We start from the raw sequence: 27002 nt of genomic DNA on the forward strand, positions 1-27002 counted from the left end.
TTCTAAATAATAGAAAGTAAAAAGAGGGTACATAAGGTTGTGCCTCCTAGTTTCATCCGTCTCATGATCATCAAAATGAATCCACTAACAAGGTTGATCAAGTCTTGTTAACAAACTCATTTCAAATAACACGGAACTGGAGAAATTTTGAATAACACTAAGTTACCTCAATGGGGATATGAACATCCCCAACAATAAGAATATCATACTTTTTCTTGACAGTAGGGAGAGGAAATTCAAAACCTCCAATAATGATAGTTGGAACTTTTCTAATAGAATTGATGCTATGAACTTGAGATTGTTTCCTCGGAAAGTGTATCGCATGCTCATTACCATTAACATGAAAAGTGACATTGCCTTTGTTGCAATCAATAACAGCCCCTGCAGTATTCAAAAAGGGTCTACCAAGGATAATCGACATACTGTCGTCCTCGGGAATATCAAGAATAACAAAGTCGGTTAAGATTGTGACATCTACAACCACATTAGGCACATCCTCAGAAATACCGACAGGTATGGAAGTTGATTTATCAGCCATTTGCAAAGATATTTCAGTAGGTGTCAACTTACTCAATTCAAGTCTACGATATAAAGAGAGAGGCATAACACTAACACCGGCTCCAAGATCACATAAAGCAGTTTTAACATAGTTTCTTTTAATGGAGCATGGTATGGTTGGTACCCTTGGGTCTCCAAGTTTCTTTGGTATTCCACCCTTAAAAGTGTAATTGGCAAGCATGGTGGAAATCTCAGTTTCCGGTATCTTTCTTTTATTTGTAATGATATCCTTCATATATTTCGCATAAGGATTTACTTTAAGCATATCAGTTAAGCGCATACATAAGAAAATAGGTCTAATCATTTCGGCAAAGCGCTCAAAATCCTCATCATCCTTTGTTTTGGATGGTTTAGGAGGAAAGGGCACGGGTTTCTGAACCCATGGTTCTCTTTCTCTACCGTGCTTCCTAGCAACAAAATCTCTCTTATCATAATGTCGATTCTTTGATTGTGGGTTATCAAGATCAATAGCAGGTTCAAGCTCTACATCATTGTTTTTGCTAGGTTGAGCATCAACATGAACATTATCATTAACATTATCACTAGGTTCATGTTCATCACCTGATTGAGTTTCAGCATCAGAAATAGAAATATCATTGGGATTCTCAGGTGTGTCTACAACAGGTTCACTAGAAGCATGCAAAGTCCTGACGTTTTTCTTTTTCTTTTTTTAGAAGAACTAGGTGCCTCTAAATTGTTTCTCTGAGAATCTTGCTCGATCCTCTTAGGGTGGCCTTTAGGATACAAAGGTTCCTGAGTCATTCTACTAGTTCTAGTAGCCACTCTAACAGCAAAGTCATGTTTATTATTTAATTCATCGAGCAATATATTTTGAGCTTTAAGTACTTGCTTAGCTTGAGTAGCAACCATACAAGCATATTTGCTAATGAGTTTAAGTTCACCTTTAACTCTAGCCATATAATCACTCAAGCATCCTACCTCAAAAGCATTGTTCTTTAATTCTCTACCAACATAAGCATTAAAACTTTCTTGTCTAGCCATAAAGTCATCAAATTCATCTAAGCATGGGCTATGAAATTTAGCAGACGGGATTTCAACTTTATCATATCTATAGAGAGAATTTACCTTTACTACCTGTGTCGGGTTATCAAGACAATGTGGTTCTTCGACATGCGGTATATTAAGACCATGTATTTCTTGAATAGGTGGTAAATTCTTAACATCTTCAGCTTTAATACCTTTTTCTTTCATTAATTTCTTTGCCTCTTGCATATCTTCAGGACTGAGAAATAGAACGCCCCTTTTCTTCGGAGTAGGTTTAGGAATAGGCTCAGGAGTTGGCTCAATTGGATTAGGAATTGCCTCAGGAATTGGCTCAGGAAGAGTCCAATTATTTTCATTAGTCAACATATTATTCAATAGTAATTCAGCTTCCTTGACTGTTCTTTCCCTGAAAACAAAACCAGCACAACTATCCAAGTAGTCCTTGGAAGCATTGGTTAGTCCATTATAAAAGATATCAAGTATTTCATTTTTCTTAAAAGGATGAGCAGGCAAAGCATTAAGTAATCGGAGAAACCTCCCCCAAGCTTGTGGGAGACTCTCTTCTTTGATTTGCACAAAATTATATATTTCCCATGAGGCAGCTTGTTTCTTATGAGCAGGGAAATATTTAGCAGAGAAGTAATAAATCATATCCTGGGGACTACGCACACAACCAGGATCAAGAGAATTAAACCAAGTCTTAGCATCACCCTTTAATGAGAACGGAAATATATTAAGGATATAATAATAGCGAGACTTCTCATCATTAGTAAATAGGGTGGCTATATCATTTAACTTGGTATGATGTGCCACAACAGTTTCAGATTCAAGGCCATAAAAAGGATCAGATTCAACCAAAGTAATAATTTCAGGATCAACAGAGAATTCATAATCCTTATCAATAACACAGATAGGTGAAGTAGAAAAAGTAGGGTCAGGTTTCATCCTAGCATTAAGAGACTGCTGCTTCCATTTAGCTAATAACTTTTTAAGATCATATCTATCTTTACAAGCAAAGATAGCTCTAGCAGCTTCCTCTTCCATAACATAACCCTCAGGAACAACAGGTAATTCATAATCAAGGGGAGAACTTTCATTATCACTATCATCAATAATAGCATCTTCTATAATTTCATTCTCTCTAACCCTAGCAAGTTGTTCATCAAGAAATTTACCTAATGGCAAAGTGGTATCACGCACAGAAGTAGTTTCATCATAAGTATCGTGCATAGCAGAAGTGGCATCATCAATAACATGTGACATATCAGAATTCATAACAGTAGCAGGTTTAGGTGTCGCAAGCTTACTAATAACAGAAGGAGAATCTAGTGCAGAGCTAGATGGCAGTTCCTTACCTCCCCTCGTAGTTGAGGGCAAAATCTTGGTTCTTTCGTCTTTCAAGTTCCTCATAGTGACCAACAGATATAAATCCCAAGTGACTCAAAGAATAGAGCTATGCTCCCCGGCAACGGCGCCAGAAATTAGTCTTGATAACCCACAAGTGTAGGGGATCGCGAACCTTTCGAGGGTAAAGTATTCAACCCTAATTTATTGATTCGACACAAGGGGAGCCAAAGAATATTATTGAATATTAGCAGTTGAGTTGCCAATTCAACCACACCTGGATAACTTAGTATCTGTAGCAAAGTATTTAGTAGCAAAGTAGTATGATAATAAAGGTAACCGTGGAAAAGGTAAAGATAATAGTTTTGTAGTGATTGTATCAGTAGCAACGGGAAAGTAAATAAGCGAAGCACAAGATGTGAAAAGCTCGTAGGCATCGGAACAGTGATGGATAATTATGTCGGATGCAATTCCTCATGTAATAGCTATAACATAGGGTGACACAGAACTAGCTCCAATTCATCAATGTAATGTAGGCATGTATTCCGAATATAGTCATACGTGCTTATGGAAAAGAACTTGCATGGCATCTTTTGTCCTACCCTACCGTGGCAGCAGGGTCCTAGTGGAAACTAAGGGATATTAAGGCCTCCTTTTAATAGAGAACTGGATCAAAGCATTAACACATAGTGAATACATGAACTCCTCAAACTACGGTCATCATCGAGAAGTATCCCGATTATTGTCACTTCGGGGTTGTCGGATCATAACACATAATAGGTGACTATAGACTTGCAAGATAGGATCAAGAACACACATATATTCATGAAAACATAATAGGTTCAGATCTGAAATCATGGCACTTGGGCCCTAGTGACAAGCATTAAGCATAGCACAGTCATAGCAACATCAATCTCAGAACATAGTTGATACTAGGGATCAAACCCTAACAAAACTAACTTTATTACATGGTAAATCTCATCCAACCCATCACCGTCCAGCAAGCCTACGATGGAATTACTCACGCACGGCTGTGAGCATCATGAAATTGGTGATGGAGGATGGTTGATGATGATGATCATGATGAATCCTCCTCTCCGGCGCCCCGAACGGACTCCAAATCAGCCCTCCCGAGAGAGATTAGGGCTTGGTGGCGGATCTGTATCCTAAAACGCGATGAAACTTTGTCCCTGATTTTTTTTCTTCGCAAAACGCAATATATGGAGTTGGAGTTGAGGTCGGTGGAGCCTCAAGGGGCCCACAAGACAGGGGAGCGCGCCCAGGGGGTGGGCGTGCCGCCCACCCTCGTGGACAGGGTGTGGGCCCCCTGGTCTTGATTCTTTCGCCAGTATTTTTTATATTTTCCAAAACTTGTCTTTGTGGATTTTCAGGACATTCCGAGAACTTTTGTTTTCTACACATAAAACAACATCATGGCAGTTCTGCTGAAAAAGAGCGTCAGTCCGGGTTAGTTTCAATCAAATCATGCAAGTTAGAGTCCAAAACAAGGGCAGAAGTGTTTGGAAAAGTAGATACGTTGGAGACATATCAGCAGCCTCACACCGCAGCCGAACCAGTGAACCCTCGTACTCCTCTCTGCGTGGGCATCCACTTACGCGTCTTCCCCGGCTCTGTGTCGTCCCCTTCCTAGGCCTCGCCATCGTCCACCGCCCTGGTGCTCTCGGCGTGGCGTGGTCAATGTGGTCAAGGAACAACTTCAATCGGACATGGACTGTACGTGGAGAGGCTGACAGGTGGGTCCACGGCCGCACACAAGGAAATGCCTCCTTATTATGCGCAAAATAATGATTCCTCTAGCTGACATCTGGGACCCACTGGCAGGGCCTCTGTATTTCATGAAAGAAACATTCCCCCCGCTGACAGGTCAGACCCACCAGCTATATCTTCGCACGCAAGGAAGTGCCTCCTTATTACGCACAAAAAATGAATACCCCCTGCTAGCTTGAACCCACCATTGTGGGTGGCTGACTTGTGGGCCTACTAAGTTGACAGGGATGGTGGGATTTGTCAACTTAGCCAATACTCCAGTGAGTGTATGATGTCCATCCAACGGCCATAATACTTCTTCAACCTCTGGTGTTCTTGCTCCAGCCGACCAAAGCAGCGCTAGTCGTGCCGCCTGCTCCTGCCTCCCATGGCCGGCTGTGGTGCCGCGGAGGCCTCACCACCCCCATACTACTCCCACCGCTGGCCAGGCCATCCCTCCACTCACCCACACCCCCTGTTATTCTGCGGCGATGGCAGCCTCACACCGCAGCTGAACCAGTGAACCCTCATACTCCTCTCCGCGTGGGCATCAAGTTCCGCGTCTTCCCCGGCTCCGTGTCGTCCCCTTCCTAGGCCTCGCTGTCATCCACCGCTGTGGTGCTCTCAGGGCGGCGTGGTCAATGTGGTGAACGACCGACTTCCATCAGAAGAGTACTATATGTTGAGAGGCTGACAGCTGCATACATGGCAGCCGCAAGGAAGTGCCTCCTTATTACACGGAAAATAATTATTCCTCCACCTGACAGTAGGGACCCACCGGATGGGCCATCGTATTTTGTGAAAAAAAAAGTTTCCCACCTAACTGCTAGGACTAACCGGATGGGCCACCGTATTTCGCGAAAAAAAGTTCCCCCCGCTGTCAGCTCGGACCCACAAGAAGTGCCTCCTTATTACGCACAAAAAAATGAATAGTCCCCCTGCTAGCTGGGACCCACCTTGGTGGGAGGCTGACTTGTGGGCCTACTAAGTTCACGGGGACAGAGGGCTTTGACAACTTAGTCAATATGAACGATTCTAGCTCCAGTGACCGTACGATGTCCATCCAACGGCCGTAGTGCTTCTTCAACCTCTAGTCTTCTTGCTCTAGCCGCCCAAAGCAGCGCCGGTCGTGCCTCATGCTTCTGCCTCCCGTGGATGGCTGTGCTGCCGCGGAGGCCTCACCGCCCTCTACATTGCCACCTCTGGCCAGGCCCTGCAGCAACGGCAGCCTCACACCGCAGCCGAATCATTGAACCCTCACACTCCGCTTCGCGCGGGCTTCCACTGTGGCGTCATCCCCGGCTCCGCGTCGTCCCCTTCCTAGTCCTCGCCATTGTCCATCGCCCTGGTGCTCTCCGTGCGGCGTGGTCAACGTCGTCAAGGAACGACTTCCATCGGAAGAGTACTATACGTGGAGAGCCTGACAGCTGGGTCCACGGCGGCCGCAAGGAAGTGCCTCCTTATTACGCACAAAATAATTATTCCTCCACCTGACAGCAGGGACCCAATGGACGGGCCACCTTATTTCACGAAAAAAATGTTTCCCCCTAACTGTTGGGACCCACCAGTTACATCTTCGCATGCAAGGAAGTGCGTCCGGGCAAAAAAAATGATTCGCCCCCTGACTATTGGGACCCACCAGCTACATCTTTGCACGCAAGGAAGTGCCTGATAGTCGGGACTCACCTTGTTGAAGCATACATAGCGTTGTCATTCTAGTCTCCAATGTGTACGTACATATTGGTCGATGTAGAGGCGCACACGTGTCATAGTAGAGGCGCGCACGTAGCATGTACACGTACGTACAGTGGCCAGTGCGCAAGAAATAAAATATGGCCACGTACGTACATGCGGGCGGGATCTCAAACGCCTCCTCACGCATACGTACGGCCAGGGCTTGTGTACATGGCTGGGTCGGAACGGAGAAACTACGTCGTCGTCGTGTTCATGGGGAGCCAACCGGCTGGGTTGAAACGGAATGCATCGTCGTGTTCATCGGGAGGGCTTGGACAGAGCAGGCGATGGAAACGAGGCCTGGCGTACCGCAGAACGGAGGAAACGGCGTTGTGTTTGACCGGCCACATTCAAAACGGGATCCTATTCATCTGGAGGGGTCTGGCGTACCGCAAAACGGAGGAAACAGACTTGTGTTGGACCTTCTATGGTCGAAACGGGGTCCTGTTGATCAGGAGGGGTGTGGCGTACCACAAAACAGAGGAAACAGACTTGTGTTGGAGCGCTACGGTCGAAACGGGGGTCCTGTTCATTGGGAGGGGTGTGGCGTACCGCAAAACGGGACTCCACGGGGTATTGTTCATCTCCACCGCCAACCTCCTCCAGCCTCCACGGGCTACTGTTCATCCACCGTCGACCTCCTCCAGCCTCCACCTGCGACTGTTCATCCACGGGCTCCTGTTCATCCAGCCTCCACCACGCGCTACTCCACCGGCTACTGTTCAACCACCCCTCTCCACGGGCTCCTGCTCAACCACCCTTCCATGGGCTACTCTTCATGCCCCCCTCCACCGTCCACTGTTCATCCAGCCCTCCACGGTGTCGTCTTGTTCATCCAGCCCTCCACGGGGTACTGTTCATCCAGCCTCAACTGGCTCGATCAATCGGGGTCCTGTTCATCCAGAGGCAACACCAGGGGTCCTGTTCATCCACCCAAACCTCTCACTGTTCATCCAAACCCCCAGCAACGCTCACTGTTCATCCAAACGCCCCCTAGCAAACGCTCACTGTTCATCCAGAGGCAGCATCAATCGGGTTCAGTTAGTAGCAGTAGCGAAGGAATCGCTCAGGTTCAGTAACGCGTAGCCTGTAGTGCAATCGCTCGGGTTCAGTTAGGCGACGCCTCGCTCGGGTTCAGTTAGAGCCCAATGCCTCGCACGCATGCGCGTACGTGTACGAGAGAAACGCTCATTGCTCGGCCCCCGACCACCCACCGTAACTGGGAACTCCCCAAAACTTTCCTCGCCCTCGCTTCTACCATGGTTTTTTTCATCATGGACGGCCCAAAGAATGTCATGCAGCTACGTCTCCGGCCCGCCCAGGACGAAAAGCCCATTTTCTGTCATGATTTTTTGTCATAGAAGTAGGATCCCACCACATCTATGATGATACCGAGTTTTGTCACAATTATCGTCATAGAAGTGTCATAAGTATGACAGAAAAAATTTCATTTGGCCCAAAATGTCACGGATGTGTCTTTTTTTTGTGGTGAAATTAGATGCAAGAATAGGAGGTTTACAAGGAGCAATGAGAGAGAATCGACAACGCTAGTTAGCATAGATAAATTCTTCAATAACACCGAGTGGGAGGCTTTGTTCCCCTCCTTCATGCTCATGGTTGCATCCACCTCATGTTCTGATCACTGCCCTTTGGTACTTGCCAGTGCCACGGCTCCCCCAAGTGTGCCCGTTTTCGTTTTGAGGGTTTTTGGATCAATTTCCCTCATTTCAGAGAAACTATGCAGAGAGCTTGGCAGCATCCTACACCCCAAACATGTGCTTTTAGTAGAATTCAGACAAGTCGGAGGGTGGCAAAAGACATTAAGGTCTGGAGCAACAGCCTTTTCAATGACACCAAGTTACAATTCCATATGGCTAGTGAAACTATCCTATGGTTGGATGTTGCCATGGAAAAGCGACAGCTCACTCCAGCTGAATTCAATCTCGGGAAAATGCTTAAGCTTAGAGTCCTTGGACTGGCAGCAATTGAAAGAGCCAGACGATGTCAAGCTTCCAGGATCACTTGGTTCAAAGCTGGCAATGCAAACACTGCATATTTCAATGCCAAGATCAACTCTAGGAAAAAGAAAAACTTCATCATCACCCTGACAACAAATAGCAGAGTGGCCACTGAGCACGAGGAGAAGGTTGACCTCATCCATGAGCATTTCAATAGCATTCTTGGCTCGTCTGAGGCGCGGCGGTGCACAATAAACTGGCAAGAACTTCAACTACCGATTGTTGATGCCGAAGGACTAGATGCATTGTTCAGAGAGGAGGAGATTTGGGCCGCGGTGATTGTTTCCCCGGCCGAGAAGGCTCCAGGACCGGACGGTTTCAACGGGTAGTTTTTCTGATCATGCTGGGACTTGATCAAGGAAGAAGTGATGGTTGTGTTTCACCAGTTTCATAGTCTGTCTGGAGCAAATTTTGCCAAGACCAATTGAGCTTTTGTTGCTCTGCTCCCCAAGAAGGAAGGCGCTTCTTCAGTAGGTGATTAGAGACCCATTTGTTTGATAAACGCTATGGCTAAGAGCATCTCCAGCCATTCGACCGACCAGGCACCTGAAATATCGCCGCCTGGGGGCGCACCAGCGATATTTTAGGCATGGGGGCGGTCGGATTCCCAACGACCGCCCGAAGCCCAACCCAGACGCCATCCTTCTAAAAAATAAAGTCGGCCAAACACGACAAAATTCGGCCAAATTCGACACATATGAGGCGATTTCATTGATTTTTTGTACATAAAAAACTTTAAAACATAATTCAAAACTAAAAATATAAATAGAAACTACTGCGCCGCCTTCCGCCCCGCCTACAGGCCGAAGAACGTGCCGAAGGCGCTATAGTCATCGCCGTCGTTGCCGCCGTCGTTGGCTTCCTTCTTCACGCCGCCACCGTTGCTACACCACTCGCCTCTGCCGCCTTGGCGTTCGGGTTTGCACTACAAAAAAAGACACATCCGTGACAGTTTTGGCCAAACGAAACTTTTTATGTCATACTTATGACACTTCTATGACGATAATTGTGATAAAACCCGGTATCATCATAGAAGTGGTGGGCTCCTACTTCTATGACAACAAATCATGACAGAAAATGGGCTTTCCGTCCTGGGCGGGCTGGAGACACAGCTGCGAAATTCTTTGGGCCATCCATGACAGAAAAAACCATGGTAGAGGCGAGGGCGAGGAAAATTTTGGGGAGTTCTCAGTTACGATGGGTGGTCGGGGGACGAGCGATGCACGTTTCTCTTGTACATGTACGCGTGTGTTTGTGAGGCATTGGCTCTAACTGAACCTGAGCGAGGCATTGGGCTCTAACTGAATCTGAGCTATTGCACTGCAGGCTACGCGTTACTGAACCCGATCGATCGATCGATGGCTGTTAACTGAACCCGATCGAGTGATTCCTTCGCTACTGCTGCTAACTGAAGCCGATCAATGCTGCCTCTAGATGAACAGTGAGTGTTGCGGGGGGGGGGGGGGGGGGGGGGGTTGGATGAACAGTGAGCAGTGGGGGTGGATGAACAGGACCCCGTGGCGTTGGCTCTGGATGAACAGGACCCCATGGCGTTGCCTCTGGATGAACAAGACCCCGATCAATCGAGCCGTTTGGGGCTGGATGAACAGGACCCCGTGGATGGCTGGATGAACAGGTCGACCCCGTGGAGGGCTGGATGAATAGTAGAAAGTGGAGGGGTGGTTGAACAGTAGCCGGTGGAGTAGCGCACGATGGAGGCTGGATGAACAGGAGCCCGTGGAGGCTAGAGGAGGTCGACGGTGGAGTAAACAGTATCTCGTGGAGTCTCGTTTTGTGGTACGCCACTCCCCTCCTGATGAACAAGACCCTCGTTTCGACCGTAGCGCTCCAGCACAAGTCTGTTTCATCCGTTTTGCGATATGCCACACCCCTCCCGATCAACAGGACCCCTGTTTCGACCGTAGGAGGTCCGTTTCCTCTGTTTTGTGGTACGCCAGACCCCTCTCGATGAACAGGATCCCATTTCGAATGTGGCCGGTCGAACACAAGGCCGTTTGCTTCGTTCTGTGGTACGCCGGGACTCGTTTCCATCGCTTGTTCCGTCCAAGCCCTCCCGATGAACACGACGACGCATTCCATTCCGACCCAGCCGGTTGGCTCCGCATGAACACGACGACAATGATGTTTCTCTGTTCCGACCCAGCCATGTACACGAGCCCTGGCCGTACGTATGCGCGAGTAGGCGTTCGAGACCCCGCCCGTAAGTACATACATGGCCGTATTTTCTTTCTTGCACCCTAGCTGTTGTACGTGCGTGTACATGCTACGTACGCTCCTCTACTACGACAAGTGCGCACCACTACATCGACCAGTATATATGTACGTACACGTTCGTGACCAGAATGACAACACTACGTACGCTTCGACCAGGTGGGTCCTGACTGTCAGGCACTTCCTTGCGTGTGAAGATGCAGCTGGTGGGTCCCAGCAGTCAGGGGGGCGAATTGTTTTTTTTGCCCGGACGCACTTCCTTGTGTGCGAAGGTGTAGCTGGTGGGTCCCAGCAGTCAGGGGGAATTTTTTTTCACAAAATACAGTGGCCCGTCTGGTGGGTCCCTACTGTCAAGTGGAGGTATCATTATTTTCCGCATAAAAGAGGCACTTCCTTACCGCGGCCGTGGACCCAGCTTTCAGCCTCTCCACGTACAGTCCATATCCGATGGAAGTCGTTCCTTGACCACGTTGACCACGCCGCGCCGAGGGCACCACGGCGGTGGACGACGACGGGGCCTAGGAATGGGACAACGTGGAGCTGGGGAAGACGCAGCAGTGCCCATGCAGAGAGGAGTACGAGGGTTCACTGGTTCGGCTGTGGTGTGAGGCTGCCATCACCGTAGAATAACAGGGGGTGTGGGTGAGTAGAGGGATGGCCTAGCCAGCGGTGGGAGTAGTAGGGGGCGGTGAGGCCACCGCGGCAGCACAGCCGGCGACGGGAGGCGGGATCATGCGGCACGACCGGCGCTGCTTTGGGCAGCTGGAGCAAGAAGACCAGAGGTTGAAGAAGCACTACGGCCGTTGGATGGACATCGTACGGTCACTGGAGCTAGAATCATTCATATATTGACTAAAATTGACAAAGGCCTCCGTCCCAGTCAACTTAGAAGGCCCACAAGTTAGCCTCCCACCAAGGTGGGTCCCAGCTAGCAGGGGGTATTCATTTTTTTTGCGTAATAAGGAGGCACTTCCGGTGGGTCCGAGCTGAGAGCGGGGGGAACCTTTTTTTTCATGAAATACGGTGGCTCGTCCGGTGGGTTCCAGCAATAAGGGGAAACCTTTTTTTCATGAAATACTGGTGGCCCGTCCGGTGGGTCCCTGCTATCAGGTGGAGGAATAATTATTTTCCACGTAATAAGGAGGCACTTCCTTGCGGCTGCCGTGGACCCAGCTGTCAGCCTCTCCACATACAGTACTCTTCCGATGGAAGTCGGTCGTTGACCACATTGACCACGCCGCGCCGAGAGCACCACGGCGGTGGACGACGGCGAGGCCTAGGAAGGGGACAACGCGGAGCCGGGGAAGACGCAGCAGTGGAAGCCCGCACGGAGAGGAGTACGAGGGTTCACCGGTTCGGCTGCGGTGTGAGGCTGCCGTCGCTATAGAATAACAGGGGGTGTGTGTGAGTAGAGGGATGACCTGGCCAGCTGTGGGACTAGTAGGGGGCACTGAGGCCTGCGCGGCAGCATAGCCGGCCACGGGAGGTGGTAGCAGGCGGTCCCGCCGGCGCTGCTTTGGCGGTTGGAGCAAGAAGATCAGAGATTGAAGAAACACGACGGCCGTTGGATTGACATCCAACGGTTATGTCTGCTAGAATAGTTTGTTAACGTATATAATAACTAAAAAAATCTTGCATACGCGTCAACTAAACAGGCCCACAAGTCAGACCACTCCCTCTTTTTTTTAATAATTTATATATAGCTCATGGCAACTTCTTATGCAATTTATTGCAGTCGTTTTTTTGGTTGGCCAGGGCCAATTTCGCATATTTCTATGGGTTCCAAACTATTTTTAATACCGAAATGTCGAGCTTGATTTAAAGTACTTTGAAGATATATTTAAATTAGGTTAATGCCAAGTGAAATAGGAATCTGAAAATGTGAGAAAATTCAGAAATTATAAAGTAATTGCCAATTTGTCATCTGTTTTTATATTTACAACCCATTTCATATTACTTTCAAGATTTGCAGGCGTCTTGAAAGAGTTGCAGCCCATCAGGGCGTAGAAAAATAAGTAGGCTTGGATTGGGTATTCTTCAGAAAAAATAAACTCGGCTCATTTTTACAAAGAAAAAATAGCTGGGCTGGTCACATGGTGAACATAAAATATAAGCTTGGGCTAGACGGGCCACAGCCCAGTTCAAACCCTGCTCCGTCTCAAAAATAACATAAAAAATACTTCTCGAGCAGCTACGTCCCAGGTGTCAGCCGATCTTGTGCTGTTCTCTTGTCTATTTACTATATACGTTCACAATGTCGTGGGTCCCAGATGTCAGGAAAACACTAGGAGGAAGCATTTTATTTTTCCATACGCTGACGTGGTGGGCCCCTACTGTCATCCTCTCCACGTACTTCTGTCGATTCCTGTTGTTTGTTGACCATGTTGACAACGCGAGAGGGCGGCACTGTCGGATGTGGGGTTCTGGCAGACCCTTGAGGTTCGAACTCTGGGGTGCGCGCGAAGATCTTCCCCCTACCAATCCGCGTCCAAATGCCTCGCGAGAATCTAAGCTAAATGATGAACAACACGAGGGACACAAGATTTATACTGGTTCGGGCCACCGTTGTGGTGTAATACCCTACTCCAGTGTGTGGTGTGGTGGATTGCCTCAGGGGCTGATGATGAACAGTACAAGCGGAAGAACATCCTCGCGAGAGGTGTTCCTGTGCTGGTGTGATGTTCTCGTAGGATAGGATTCGATCCCCCCGCTACTGTGGTGGCTATCTCCATTTATAGAGGCCCTGGCCCACTTCGCAAATATTGAGCGGGAAGGGCGCCAACAATGGCCATTTTGAAGGGGAACATCTAGTACAAGCTATCCTGACTAAAGTTGGTCTTCGGCTGCCATAGGCACTGGTGATGACGCCGTCTTGGGCTCCACGGTGACCTCCATCCTGCCGCTCTGCTGGTCTTGGTCTCATTTCACCAAAATGGTAAGCTTTGCCTGATGCCTCGGTACTCCACGCCTATGCTTGCCCCCTTTGCACCAAAGGAGGAAACAAGGACACTGCACAGGTCGGCACCCGCCTGGCGCCCGCCTGGTCTTGATCGTCACGACTTGCGTCACGAGCACCTCGCGAAGTACCCTTGCCTTGATCTCTCCGCCTCCTCGCCAGCCTTCCTGGCTAGGCCGCTCCTAAGGAAGCCTTGCGTCGTCCACCCCGCGAGGCTTGGCCCCTCGCGAGGGTCTTGAGCTTGCGTTGATGAAGATGGGCTGCACTGGGCCTGCACTTGAGGCACGCCGCAGGCCGCAGGCAGGCAAGTCTGGGGACACCCATTCCCAGAATGCCGACAGTAGCCCCCGGGCCCAAGGCGCGCTTGGACTTGGCTTAGCAGAGAAGCGAAGGGGCAAGTGCAGAGCGTCGCGGGCCCCAACAACCTGCGGCCTTGGGCGCCATGTGGCGGTTGATTGGACGTGGGCGTCTCTGCTTCCCCATGCTGCCTCGGCAACTGCCTAACTTGACAAGTCTCTGCATGCAAAAATGAGTCATGATTACCTGCGATCGTGGAGGCCGACGGTTGGCCTCCTTTGGACTATAAGTACGGATGGGCGAGAGCCCCCGCAGTCCATCTCTTCTTGCTTCACTCCTTCTTCCTCGCCCTTCCTCCATCTTCACGCCAATGGCGCCGATACGCCGGTTCTCAGTGGAAGAGAAAGGAATGGCCCCCCGAGAGGGTCCTGAACCACTCCCGCCAAAGAAGCGTCCGGTCCTCAGCCGCCACGCTGAGGTCGCGCGGCAGCAGACGTCGAGGCCTTGGAATGAGCGGCCACCGCTTGGGTTTCCGTTGCCTTTGTACACCCGAGCTAAGGGCCCTAGAGAAGAAGACATCGAGCGGCACCGCATGCGCCGCTAGTGACACCGACGAATCACGGCGGTGTGCTTCATCGCCCCTGGAGTCCATGCCGAGGGCTCTTCTCGTGAGCTCGTGCTTCACGCCGCCATGCCTCCAAGCTCTTGGATTCACCTTCCTCCCTCTTTTGCCTTCCAGATGCCGCCAAGGGGGGCTCTTAAGCTCTAGCTGCAGCATGCTGACTGTAGTACCCCTGCGACCGGAGCGGAGGTTGAGGTTGTCGCTCCAGGCAAGGTCTACATGACCTAGGGCTGGGGCAAGATCGCCCGGGTCTGCCGAACTGGAGGTGCCCTCATGATTCATTTTGAATACGATGGCGCCTCCTTGATGTTCTTCAAGGTCTTCGACGCGGAAGGACGCCGAATGGAGTGCTGCCCCAGGGAAGGCGGCCGGGGCATCAAAGTGGCGAGGGCTAGGCCTGCCAACTGCTTCCTCAGCAGCTTCTCTGGTGGCAACGGAGATGCCGGAGGGTCCAGCGACTCCCCCGATCTTCTCGTGACTCCGGAGACGAGCGACGACAGCTACGAGCCCTCGAGCTCGCGTCGTGCCCGGAGCAGAGCAGCTGCATCAGGCCGCCAGCGCGGCTGATCTGGATGGGGTTGGCGCCGGCGTTTGGTGGCCCACTGTTGATGATGGCGTCGACCATGGAGGCACGCGTAGTTAGCATCCCCTAGGATTAGCGCCTTTCATTCCCTGCGAGGAATCAAGGAAACACCCCGTGGGGGCATGTAAAGCGTCTGCTATGTTTTTTGTGAATATTATCCTTATTATGGAGTGGTGCAAGATGCTTGTCCTGTCTCGACCCGACTCCCCCTTTCTATCCTCACGAGGGCTTGATGCTCTACGCTGACAGGTCCTGGTCCCTAGGCAGGCTTCAGCCGTCGCTGGTATGCCAGGTCACGATGTCGTGGTCAAGGCCAGGAGGTGAGCGGCCCGAGGTCCAGTAAGAGCCCCCGAGGCGCGATGCTCAGGAGGTCCCCTTTAGCGCTCAAGCAGCCTCCGCTGGGCGAGAAAGGAAGGCAACATCACCGTGACAGAACCACATTAGGTGAGGGTTTGGTGTCGCATTGATTTAGCTTTTCCAAGAGCGTGACTTAACTCGGGGGCTTGGAGTCGTTCCTTGGCGAGGTGCCAGACCTGCGCATCGGCGGCTGGGATGTTGCTGGGTTAGGCCCTCATTAGCTTCTCCTCTCTTCCCCGCAATTTCCTTCATGCTCTACGTCCTCAGGTCCCAGCCCTCGAGCGAGCTCAGCCACCGCTGGTATGACAGGTCGCAATGCCGCGGGTCAAGGCCAGGGGGTGAGGGCTGGAGAGCCAGCAAGAGCCCCTGAGTCGCGATGCTCATGTGCCCTCCTTTTAACGCGCGAGCGGATCGCGCGGGAGAGAGAGAGAGAGAGAGAGAGAGAGCTCATGATGCCCCCCACGTTATTCCTTAGGGGGACCCTGTAGACCAACGCGAGGAAAACAAGGACTACCATTACTATTGCTAGCCAGCCATTGGTTGCTCCGAGGGAGTGATTGAGGCACTGAGGGCCTGGTGAGGTAGCGCCTTGCGGGGCTTCCGCGGCCAGAGCTCGACCACTTAGATTTGTCGATGTTGTAGGGAAGGACCCATGCACAAGCGTCGTGCCAGAGCGAGCGGCTCCAAAGGTAGGTGTCAATCAAGCAGGTGATTATCACAAACAAGTTAAGCACGAAAAGGCAATCCAACTTAGATGGAAGGAAAGGCACACGCCACTGGGTCAGGCCCGAGCGGCTTGGGGATGATGCAGCCCGAGGGGCGCCCCCAACAAGGTAAGCTAAAGACATAAGAAAAATGGATACATGTCGCGGGGACAGACCCACGCGACCTGGGAATGATGCAGCCCTGTAACATCCCAACTTTTCAATTTGGAATGTTATACATAGATCATCATTTGTATATCATATTTTATTGCATTTTGGCTCGATCCTAGAAATTCTACGCAACTCAAGGACCCACGGAGAGAGTTGGGGATTTCGTTATTTCCATGTTTGAGTTTTCTCAAATTTTGAAAATATGATCATTTGATTTTATTTATTTTATCTTCAATTATTTCTACAATAAGAATAAGAGAGAGGGAATAAAATGACTTTCCCAAAATAAAGAAATATTGAGGATTTGATAATAAAATCAAATAAGATTTTATTTTGGAGTTTATCGCTATTTTATTTGAATTTAGGAAAAAATGCGTGTTTTTCAAAATTGCATTTAGGCCCCAAATAAATGTTAATCTTGTCCGGCTTGATTTTAGAAGTCGGGGAAAATTTCTTTTGGGATTGTTGGAGTCCGTTTAGTACTTCTTTTATTTGTTTTTCTGCGTGTAATGTTTTGTTTAGAAAAAAAAACGAAACCGACTCCGGGCCGAACCGGAGCGGGACACCGCCCGGGGGGCTTTATAAGCCGGGCCCCCTGCCCCCGAAGCCCACCGCCGCCCCAGCCCAGCCCGTGCCGCCGCCCAACCCTAGCGCCGCCGCCGCCCGCGATCCGCGCCGCCGCTGGTTGTCGTCGCCGCCGCCCATTCCGCCACCGCCGCCGGACCCCGCCACCGCGGGAGCCACCCGCCCCGCCGGAGCCGACCACCGCCGCCGCCCGTTGACCCGCCGGAGGTAGTCCCCATCGCCACCGCGGTTTTCAAGAGAAAATCATCGGGTTTTTTAGGAACCCAGTTTATTTTTTTTCTAGATCGGTTTATTTTTTCTTCGGTTTAGTTATTTAACGAACACCCGTTCGTTCGTTCATTTAACGAACGGTTTTCGTCGTTTAGCCACAGACAGCGAACGTTCGTTCATTAGCCTGTTCGTTCGTTTTTCCTTTTCTTGGATTTTCCACGATTATTTCTGATTGGATTTCTGAACTAAATTTCGTTTTAGTATAACTTTTCGCTCGTTTATCGGAATCAGGCGATTCAAGCGCCTAGAGTTTCGTCTCGAAACCCTCTTTCAGTTTAACCTACTAAAACAAGTTTTTGCTACTGTAAAGTTTAACTTAGGTCCAGATTAGTAAACTAAGCCTGTTTCTTTCGCCGTTTGTTTTTCGTTGCTTCGTTTGATTTGATTCTTTTTGCAAACCGGAGTTCTTAACTTGAACTTTCTGGTTAGATCTCTTATTTGACTTTTACTCGTTCATTAGATGAGTTCTTATTGTATTCTTGTTTGTTTGTGATAGAGTACCCGGAGTGCGCCGCTTGCTACTTCGAATCTCTAGGTTTCACGGATCATCAGCAAGGCAAGTAACACTTTGATCATACCTCTTTTACTACCCAGTTTTATTGCATTAGATCAATCCTCAAACAAATGCATGAATAGGATCTGTTTAACATGTGGGCTTTGCGATGTAGATGAGGTAGTACCTATTACCTATTTTATTATCAAACCTTTGGGAGCTACTTCTACGTTTGCTTATGTTGCTATGCTATGCTAGTAGACATGGATTGGGTGAGTGTATTCATGACAGATGTGAGATTGTTATTTAATGGTTTACTTAAGGTGGCAACTTAAACTCACATCTGGGTGGATTGAGGCAACTGGGAACCCAGTGTTGTCTGTATTTTTGGAAATCCCAGGGTACCGTGTGATTCTCCTATGGACCGCCACCCAGGCTCAAAGGGATCATGAGATTATTCATGCTAGAAACTTCCGTGTGCAGCCACAGGCTATTATGGGCTCTAGCATAGTTGATTAAGTTGTGTGAACTCTTGAAGAGGTAGACTAGCAGATGTAGGGGAAAGTAGGTGTAACTGTCTACCCAGAGTAGGGAGTTTATGCTTCTGAAAGACTGTGTCTCGGTCATCCATTTCTCAAACACCCTGTAGTGCGAGAAATCCAACGGAGGAGATCGAGTCTTGTGGGGAAAAGTGCGCAAACCTCTGCAGAGTGTATAAACTAATCATGGTTAGCCGTGTCCCCGGTTATGGACCTTTTGAGTATCTAGTACCTGGATTATCATGTGAATCTCATCTTGTTACTTTAAATTAATTTTGTTGGGTTAATGATGATGCTTAATTGGGATTGAGTTGGAGTACCCTTATCAATGTTAAACAACCACCATGATAGTTAAATAAAATTTATTCCTTTGCAGTAGGGAAAAATTGGCTTTATGCAAAACTGTAGCCATAGAGCTTTCCACCAGCCATATATGCATGTAGTATAGCATTATTCTATTCATTACGTTATATGTGTTACATTGCCAGCATATTCCATGTGCTGGCCCGTTTTTGGGCTGCAATGTTCATGTTGCAGACTTTTCAGATGACGAGTAAGGTGCCTTAGGTCGTGATCATATACTCAGTGATGCTGTTGGAGTTGATGGACTCGCTTATCTTCGAAGCCTTCCGCTGTTATCGTTATTTAGATAGCCTTAAGCCATATTTATTTGCAATAAGTTCTCTTTTGAGACATTTGATGTAATAAGTGTGTGATTGCTACTCTGTTATAAATCCTTCGAGTACTGTGCGTGTCAGCATTATCGATCCAGGGATGACACTGATGCACAGAGATCATACTGTTTGAGGTCTAGTCGCTACAAGATGGTATCGGAGCACACGCTGACTGTAGGACACGACCACTATGCTAAAGCCCTAGATCACTACTCTCTTCTTAGTTCTGACTCCTCATCTTTTCTACTCTTTTAGGATGGCGTATGCAAGGAACAAGTTTACGCAACCAGATGAAGATACACCCTTTGGACACCACTTGAAGGAAGTCACTAGATACCTGAACATTGGAGTACCAAGCTTCACCGGGACCTACATCGCCACTTTACCAGAAGAGGAGCGTTGGATGATTCAAGTTCAAGTTCGAGGAAGGATGTTCATGCCCATGACTGAGCCTATAGAGTTTTCCTTTGATGCACCAACCTAGAGTCTAGGTGAGCATGGCAGCCGACATCACCACGGGACGCATTTGAGAAGTTTACCACAAGGATCTCAAGGATACTATCTACCATATTTGTGGGCGCCGAGATGAGCAATGGGAGATGATCAACACCAGGAAGGATAGATCAATTGCAGCTTTCATCCAGGAGTTAAACTAGCACATTCGTCGCCAGGAGAACCAGATGTGCACCGGCATGATAGATCTGAAGAAGGCATTGACCAAGATCACGGAGCTAGAAGAAGAACTCAAGTCTACACGCGATGGTTATGAGGAGGAAATGACGACACTTGTGGAGAAAATGAAGACCTGAAGAAGAAGTTAAAAGTATTTATGGGATTTCCCACGACTGGAGGAGAAGACGACAACTGCACTTGCCCGGAGAACTACATCATCATCGACGACACCGACTCGGACCTAGATGATAGTGATGATGACTTTGTTGATGAAGCTGGAACAGATATCATGGAGTCTTCGACCGAGCAGTTTTTCTAGTTGACCACCATAACAGTACTAGAATCCCCCCATGTATATAGTATAGTCCGAGCAATTTTATAACGATAGTTAGACCATTGTATGCCCTTGTTTGAATTGATTGAAGTGATATTGTTTGCATTTGTCTCATGTGCATATGGGTAGTGTTTTCTCTATAGACCTCGTTCTATTCTACATTCTCACCTTCTCTAAAACCCTCAGATGCCTCCGAGACGTGACAATGGATTTGCTTTCCCACCGGAGCTCACTCAGTTGATCCAGCAGCAGAATGCGTTGATGCAGATCCTAGTCCAGAATCAGAATCAGGGGAACAACAACAACAACAACCCACCACCACCTGTTGATCATTTAGCCCGTTTCTTGAGGCTTAATCCGCCGGTGTTCTCCAGTAGCACCAAGCCGATAGTTGCACATGATTGGCTCCGCAAGATGGGGAAGGAGTTAACCACTACAGGATGCACAGATGCGGAGAAGGTGCGCTTTCCCGCACATCAGCTTGATGGACTCGCAACATCATGGTGGGAGAATTTCACAGCCAATTATCCTATCGAAACTGTCACGTGGGATCAGTTCCAGCATGCTTTTTGTACTGCCCATGTTTCAGCAGGATCTATGGCCATGAAGAAGCGTGAGTTTCGCAACTTGCGCCAAGGAGGACGCACAGTTGGCTAGTATGTAGATGACTATAGTAAGTTAGCACGTTATGCCCCAGATGACGTTGCTACGGACGCAACTAAGCAAGAGAAGTTTTTGGAAGGACTAAATGATGAGCTGAGCATGCAGTTGATGGTGGCAACCTTCAACAACTACCAAGAGTTGGTAGATCATGCTCTCATGACTGAAGGGAAGCAGCAGCAGATTGACAACCGCAAGAGGAAGTATGAACAAGGTGTTTATGGAGTTTCTGGATAAGTTCGTCGTGGTGTTCATTGATGATATTCTGGTCTACTCGAAGAATGAGGAGGAGCATAAGGAGCATTTGCGTTTGGTACTTGGGAAGCTCAGAGAACATCAATTATATGCCAAGTTCAGCAAATGTGAGTTTTGGTTGAAGGAAGTTGGATTCCTCGGACATGTTATATCCGGAGAAGGAATAGCAGTAGACCCCACCAAAGTTGTCACTGTGACAAATTGGGAAGCCCCAACAACAGTTGGAGAGATCCGGAGTTTTCTTGGACTCGCAGGATACTACCGGAGATTCAGTGAGAATTTCTCGAAGATTGCGAAGCCCATGATGGAATTGTTAAAGAAGGATACCAAGTTCAAATGGACTGAGGAATGTGAGGCCAATTTCCAAGAGTTGAAGAAACGTTTGGCTACATCACCAGTATTGATTCTGCCTGATCAACACAAGGATTATGAAGTTTATTGCGACGCTTCTCGTCGAGGACTTGGAGCAGTGCTTATGCAGGAGGGAAGAGTTGTTTCGTATGCTTCACGACAGCTTAAGCCTCACAAGTTGAATTATGCTACGCATGATTTGGAATTAGCAGCTGTAGTGCATGCATTGAAGACGTGGAGACATTTTCTCATCGGAAACCATTGTGAGGTGTACACGGATCACAAGAGTTTGAAGTACATATTCACACAGAAGGAGTTGAATCTCAGGAAAAGGAGATGGTTGGAGCTCATCAAGGACTATGATATGAGATTTCATTATCACCCCGGAAAGGCTAACGTAGTAGCCAATGCGTTGAGCCGCAAGAGCCATGTCAACACACTCTTAACCGGCGAGTTACCAATGGAGTTAGCCGAGGATCTTCGTGAACTATGTTTGGAAATAGTTCCAAGAGGCTATGTTGCAGCATTGGAGATTCAGTCGACCTTGATGGATAAGATCAAAGAAGCTCAGAAGACTGACAAAGAGATTGACGAAATAAAGGAGAGGATGAGTAAAGGAAAAGCTAAAGGATTTCGTGAGGATGAGCATGATACTTTATGGTTTGAAGACCGCGTTTATGTGCCCAATGACCCAGAGATCAGGAAGTTGATTCTGCAAGAGGCCCATGATTCACCGTACTTGATTCAACCAGGAAATACCAAGATGTATCTGGATTTGAATGACACTTTATGGTGGACCGGAATGAAGAAGGATATTGCGGAGTATGTAGCAGTTTGTGATGTATGCCAAAGAGTGAAGGCAGAGCATCAGAAGCCAGAAGGATTGCTACAACCATTGCCGATACCCTAATGGAAGTGGGATAAGCTAGGCATGGATTTTATCATAGGATTCCCTAGGACTCGTTCAGGCTATGACTCGATATGGGTTGTAGTCGATCGTTTGACGAAGGTAGCTCATTTCATCCCAGTGAAGACCACTTACACCAGTGCTAATGTCAGGACCCCGACTCGATGTCACATCGATCTAGCCGGTAACACTTCATATCACTTTGCGGCCTCACGCACGGTGTTCCCACGGGTGTCGCCTTACCTTTGCCCGGGACCGTTTGCGCCTTTTGGCTCACGTATATGATAGTGTCGCTAGCATCCATATGATAAAGAGCCCGGGCTGACATGACTAGTCGTAAACCCAAAGTGGCACAGACTTACAGGGACAGGCATCCATGACCTAGCTTCGAACGTGTCGGTCATCAGCAAGTGGGTCCGGGCTGTAGCACTGGGCTAGCAGGACTCCGGTAAACCGGGCTGTAGCGGGCTAACAGGACTCCGGTACTCAAAGCGTGACATTTCCCCGAAGGGACAGACACAGGAACGAAGAAGGACACATGCCGGCCAGCCTAAGTGTTCCAGAGCAGTAGCAAGCTACCATGGCTCAGCGGTAACACTAGGAGACATTTCCCGGTAAGAGAGGCTACTAAAGATAAACAAGCAGATAGTCAGATCCCACACATACCAAGCATTTCAATCATACACACAATATGCTCGATATGTGCAACACAACGAAGCATCACAACATGACTCTACGACACAAGTACTTTATTTAAGGCTCAGGGAGCCATACATAACATACACCAAGGTACGGGTCTCACGACCCAACATACAAGTCATACAGTCATACAAACCAGCAGCGGAAGTAACTTGTCTGAGTACAGACAACTAGTAAAATAAAAGAGGCTTGGAAAGCCTAGCTATACTACGTGGTCCTTCACAAGCTCAGGGTCACCACCTGGGTCTTTAGCCTACTCGTTGATGTCAACGTCTACATAGAACCCATCAGAAGGGGTTGCAGCGTCTTCTGTAAAAATGTAGATTATAGCAACATGAGTACAAAGGTACTCAGCAAGACTTACATCAGATCCTACATACATGCATAGTATCAAGAAGGGTTGGTGGAGTTATTGCAGCAAGCCAGCTTTGACTCTTGGCTAGGCTATCCTACGATACTCCAACTTGAAATGGTTTTGCGCACACGAGTCCACTACTCACCACTTCAATACACTACCGAGGATCCACCTCCGTCTTCCTACGGAAGAGCCATCCTCGGCACTCACACTTATCTTGAGGCTTTTAGTAGTTTCCATTTACTTGTCTATGAACTGTATAGGCAACCAAGTAGTCCTTTACCGCGGACGCGGCTATTCGAATAGATCATGTTAACCCTGCAGGGGTGTACTCCTTCATACACGCTCTCACCACTTACCGTCGTTTACACGACATGTACTCGGCAACCTTCAAGCGGAAGCCCAACGTGGGTGTCGGCCACGACCTACCTAATCACCTAAGCCTCCAGTCCAGGTTTATCGCCTATCCAGGTTCCATCCGCAGGGAGTCCGGCCGAGGTTTCCCATACGGCCCCGAACGATGTGAACAGGGTTCCCGAGATACCTAACGGGTATTCGGTACACCGTGCCACGTACCTACCGCATCACAGCCCACCCCTACGGTCAGCGCTGTCCACGGCCTCCAGTAGGCTACAAACACCAGAAACTACTTGCAACTCCTGGACGGAGAACTAGGGTGAATAAGAAGCCGAGAGGGTCCATTGGTTTCGGGCCCAATGCATGGTAGTAGCTGATTCTTAAATCACACATACAGATCTCAGTGCTTAAGGTCGGCTTCAATGAAACAACCCACCATGTACTCCTACATGGCCTCTCATCGATACCTTTACCAAATCGTGTTCACCACACCACTCTCATTACCGACATAATCATTTCACTCTAGCCCATCACCCAGATGAACCAGACCTGACACGACTCTAAGCATAGCAGGCATAGCAAGGTAGGAACAACACATACCTAGGGCTCAATCAACTCCTACACATGCTAGTGGGTTTCATCTAGTTACTGTGGCAATGACAGGTCATGCAGAGGAAATGGGTTCAACTACCGTAGCACACAGCAGTTTGAATCGCGTTGTCTTAATGCAGTAAAAGAGAGCAGGAGCGAGAACATGGGATTGTATCGATATGATCAAATGGTTGGTTGCTTGCCTGATGGTTCGATGCACTGATACGGTTCTTCGTTAGGGTAATCACGGTACTCCTCGGAGGCAGAACCTGTCGCAAAGGACACCGATACACAACCATCACCAAACAATGTGCAACAATATGATGCATGCATGAAACATAGCAATATGAGCGTGTTGGGCTAATGCAACTAAAACCAGAAGGGTTTGAACAAATTTGAATCATAGATTCAAATTTCAAACTCAAACATGGCCTCTTAAAGTGCTTTTCCTTGTTCTGCTTGAAACATCAATTTAACTTGTTTGATCATGCATGAAAATAGTACAGATGGATAGATTGTATTTTTCTGATCATTTTTCATATATAATTTGTCCAATTTGGAGTTACAGAATAAAAGTTATGAATTTTTGAAGTTTAAATAATATTCTGGAATTTCCTGATTTAAATTAAATCCAGAAATTATAATTATTGCGCCAGCATGACGTCAGCATGACGTCAGTAGTCAACTACGGCTGGCTGGGGTCAAACCTGACGTGTGGGGGCCACACGTCAGTGACAGGGGGGGTTTAACAGGGTTAAATTAATCCTAATTAGGGATTAGTGGCGCTGGGGCCCACTGGTCAGTGTCAGGGGGTTAACTAACAGTGGTTAGCGCTAATCCTAATTAGCTACAAGGCTGGGCCCACCTGTTAGGGACTCAGGGGGGTCCTGCCATGGTCAAAGTGGGTCAAACCCACCGGCGACGTGACGCCGGCGAGGCCCGAGACGGCGGCGCGATGCGGGATCGCGCTACAGGGCACGGGCGAGGCCGTTCTTGGGCTCGTTGGAGAGCTCTTGCTCCCGCGCGTCGAACGGTGGTGGTGGCCAAGCCTGGGGTGGCCGGTACCGTCGACGGCGAGCTCGTGAGCGGCGGCCGGAGTTCGGGTGCGGTCGGAGTCGGCGTTGCAGGGTGTTTGGGGAGGCGTTGGTGCGTGCTGCGTGCTCCTAGTGAGGCGTGGAGCACGATAGTGTGCTCGGTTGGGCGCTACGGTGACCGTGGCCACGACGGCGACATCGCCGGCGGCGTGGAGCTCTCGGCCAAGGTGGGGCTAAGGCCTAGAGGTCGAAAAAGACCAGGGGAGAAGGGGGAAACGACTCGGGGGCTCACCGCGGTTGCAGTGGGCGTCGAAGCGGGCTCGGAGACGCGCTGGAGACGGCGAATTCGACGGCGATGATGGTCGGAGCCCGAAGAGGGGAACGGCGACGGGGCGGCGATGCAGGGCTTCCGGAGGCCCGTGGAGCGGTGGGGAGGAAGAGGGGGTTGTGGCGGAGCTTCTGAGCTAGTCGGGGGAGCGAGGGGTGGCCGGAGACGGCTGCTATGGCGAACGGCGGCGACGGTGGTGTTCGGCCGTGTGAGAGAGAGAGCGAGGGAGAGGAGGGAAGAGCCGAGGGCGAGTGAGAGAGAGCAGGGGGGAGGCGTGGCGTCGTCCGGGGCATCGAGCGAGGAGGGGAGGGCAGGCAAGCAGGGAGAGAGGTGGCGTGGCGCGGTGGCGCGCGCGCGCGCCGGCCACACTCCCCTCCCTCTGTCGAGGACGAAGACGACAGAGGAGGGAGGTGGGCTGGGCCGGCTGCTGGCTGGGCTGCACAGGGAGGAGCCCAGGTAAGCTTCTCCCTTTTATTTTTTTCTGTTTTCTAATTTCTGACATTTGTTTTGATTTAAATAATATATTAAATCATTTATTTAACTTATGCCAATTTTTGCAGGGGCTAGATATATTATTTCAGAGCTCCTTTATAAATGGCATAATATTTGGACATATATTAATATATATAATTAATATATTTCCAAAGCAAATATTTATGCATTAATTCCAAATGCCCAAAATAAATACCTATGAGCTCTTAAAAATATTGGTTTGATTATTATCTGTGTCCAATATTTTCAGAGAGCAACATGAGCATTTTCTTGGACCCTTTTGGAGAAATTTTTATTTGGGTCATTTTCAAAATGATTCTGAGGGTTTCACAAATCCCCATTTCAAATTAAATGGAATTTTAAACATGATGCACACACTCTGATGCATGACTAGCTAGGGTGTGACAACTCACCCCCACTCAAAAGAATCTCGTCCCGAGATTTGGGTTCCTCCGGGAAGAAGGCGGGGTACTCGAGTCGAAGACGATCCTCCCTTTCCCAAGTTGCTTCATCCTCAGAATGGTGCGACCATTGTACTTTGAGGAACTTGATGTTATGACGTCGGGTGATACGTTCGGCCTGATCGAGGATACGAACGGGGTACTCTCGATATGTAAGATTATCTTGGAGATCAAGCGTTTCGTGGTCCACTTCACGGATAGGATCCGAGAAGCAACGCCTGAGTTGAGAAACGTGGAAGACATCGTGGACTCTGGAGAGATGCGGAGGTAGTTCCAGCTGGTAGGCAACTTCTCCTCGTTTGGCGAGAATGCGAAAAGGTCCAATGTAACGAGGAGCCAATTTGCCTTTGATACCGAAACGATGGGTTCCCTTCAGAGGGGTGACCCGAAGATAAGCCTTCTCGTCAACCTCGAAAGTCATAGCCTTATGCTTTCGGTCATATTGACTCTTTTGACGAGATTGGGCTGTTTTCAACTTTTCACGAACGATACGAACTTGTTCTTCTGCTTCCTGAATCATATCCGGGCCAAAGAATTGTCTTTCCCCGGTCTCTGACCAGTTAAGGGGTGTTCGACACCGTCGTCCATAGAGAACTT

The sequence above is a fragment of the Triticum aestivum genome, chromosome 4B (genome assembly GCF_018294505.1).
Source record: "Triticum aestivum cultivar Chinese Spring chromosome 4B, IWGSC CS RefSeq v2.1, whole genome shotgun sequence".
Classification (NCBI taxonomy): Eukaryota; Viridiplantae; Streptophyta; class Magnoliopsida; order Poales; family Poaceae; genus Triticum; species Triticum aestivum.